This window comes from Panthera pardus, unplaced genomic scaffold (assembly GCF_024362965.1).
Source record: "Panthera pardus isolate Hobbes unplaced genomic scaffold, ASM2436296v1 HiC_scaffold_15, whole genome shotgun sequence".
Taxonomy (NCBI): Eukaryota; Metazoa; Chordata; class Mammalia; order Carnivora; family Felidae; genus Panthera; species Panthera pardus.
Genome location: NW_026526710.1, coordinates 40574161 through 40576720, shown reverse-complemented (window position 1 = coordinate 40576720; position 2560 = coordinate 40574161).

Genomic DNA, 2560 nt, shown 5'->3' with positions numbered 1-2560 from the left:
CGCCCGTCCGGGGCTCCAGGTTTTGGCTCGTTTCCCCGCCCCCGGCAGGCCGCACTTCCGGCCGCTGCCCCTGTCCCGGTCTGCCCTGGCCACTGGCTCTGTTTTGTGGTCACGGTCGCGCGTGCAAGACAGAGCTGGCGTAGGGCGTGGTTCCTCTGGCCAGGCCGCGCCCTGTTCTCGTATCGCCCTCCCCCTCCTTCCCCTCTGGCTGCCGGAGACTGCAGCTGGATCTAGTTAAAGTGAATTTGACTGCGTGTGACTCAGTTGTTTATAACAACAAACAAACGAGACTGCTTCTGTTCATTCATTATTTTCTGGGTTAATTCTAAACTGGGATGGTATGGGGGACAGAAAGTAGTCAGATTTTGTTGTTACTGCCATTAGGAAGCGGGGCATAAAAAGAAAATTTGTAAAATGTGTAATGGAACATTGAGCAAAAAAAAATAGGACTGCGTAATAAAAGTTTTGGTTAGGTGTTTTGTAGATTCTTATCAAGTGACCGGATAAAAATAGCTAAGCATTACGTTTCACTTACTATATTTGTGCATTGTTCAAAGTACTGTGTTAACTCTCAATCCTCAAAAGAATCCTGAGAGGTGCATTGTTTCTAGCATGATCTCAATTTCACCGATAATAAAACCTAGGCATAAAGTAACCTGCTGGAGGCCATACAGCTAGTGAGTGGCAAAGCTAATGAGTGGTGAACCCAGGCACCCTGGGCTAGGGGACTGGCTCTATATCTCTACTTGTTGACTCTTCAGACATTCTGGAAATAAGCACTATTCTGAATAGCAATGTTCTCCTTAAATTGCCATTCTGAGCCAGGATCCCTGACTGTCTATGCTTGAGATCCCTAGGACACTCACCTTGATGGTTTCCTTTAGCACACAGTTCTTGCCGTTCCCGATCAGAACACGTTCTGAATATTTCAAAAACTCCAAATTATAGGATACAGACCTGTGCTTGGCAAATGTTGCCCATATATGTGAATGTGTGTGGAAATTACATTCCCTCTTAAGGTCCAAAGGGTTACGACTGGGGTATAGATAGTTGAGGGAAAATGGATGTAACCAAAATTAAATGGATCCCTCAATTCTGGATAAGAAAGAAACAGGAGAGAGAATCAAGCAAGAAAAGTTATTGGAGTTTCCTATTAAATTAGCCAAGAATTTCTAAAGAAAAAGATTAAAGGAAAAAGAGTAGATCAGAAAGAAAGACTGAGATGCAGTGTGTGACAAAAATGTGCCAGTAAGGGGGCCATGTGGGAGACATATCAGAAAATGACTGGAAGTCAAAACTAGAACTAAGAATCTGGCTATTTGTTTTAGATAATTTATTTAAAAAAATGTGAGTGCTTTCTTTAGTACCTAACATTGAAGTGACAAATATGAATAAAAATAAGTGCCCATCCTCATGTACCTTGAAGTCATAAACACAAGTACAATTAAGTGTTAAAGATGCTATGATAGAAGTATATGCAGGGCCCAGGGATCACATAAAGGAAAGAGGTCAGATCTACTTAGATGTTCAGGAATGATTCCTTAAGGTCGATGACATTGAGTTCACTCTTGCAAGATAAGCAGCCATCACTGAGATAGGCTGTAAGGGCAAGTGGGGGCTTCCACACAAAGAGGAACTGTATACAGCATGCATTGGAAAAAGGCAAGAGGTTTGACATGGTTTGAACCCACAGTTCAAAAGGGACAAAGTAAAAGATTGAGTTGGAGAATGCAGGGAAGGGCCCGGTCTAAGAGATTTTAATGCCAAGAACTTCAGAGGTTAGACAATAGTCAGTAAAAGATTTTAAATGGGGAAAGTCATGTTTTCAGGTTTGCTTACTAGGAAGATAATTCTGACAGTTGTGTGAAGGGTAGACTGGGGAGAGGTGAGGTTGGAGACTGGAAAACCTGCCAGGCAATTAATGATGAGGGTTAATACTTTGAGACTAATTTCAGATTTTTTTTCATTTCTATAAGGCAACTTGAATATTCCAACTCTTTATCTTATTTCCAAGATTTTGTTCTTGGACTTCGGTGCCTGATGTTGCTAGTGCACGTAGGGGTAGGGGTGGAATGGGAGGTAAGGCATCTCATTGAAGCTCAAGGAGCTGAAATAACTTCTGCTTTTTCAATTGGTTGACTGGGTGGATGGTGGTGTCTGAAAATCTGGTTCAGAGGGAAGATAATGCTAATTTTGGATACGTTAAACTTCAGTTACCTATGAACCATGGCAGCCATCAACATGTATAAGAGCACATTTATTTACCTTTTTTTTCTTTTACTCCATGAAAGCAAGGGTCAAGTTTATTTTGTTCATTGCTGTAATCAATGCTCAGTATGGTGCCTGACATGTAATAGGCACTCAACAAATACCTGTGAATGAATGAACTAAATGGATGCAGTTGAAAATGACCAGGGGCACCTGGGTGGCTCAGTCGGTTAAATGTCAGACTTCAGCTCAGGTCATGATCTCACAGCTTGTGAGTTCAAGCCCTGGGTTGGGCTCTATGCAGACAATTCAGAGCCTGAAGCCTGCTTTGGATTCTGTGTCTCCCTCTCTC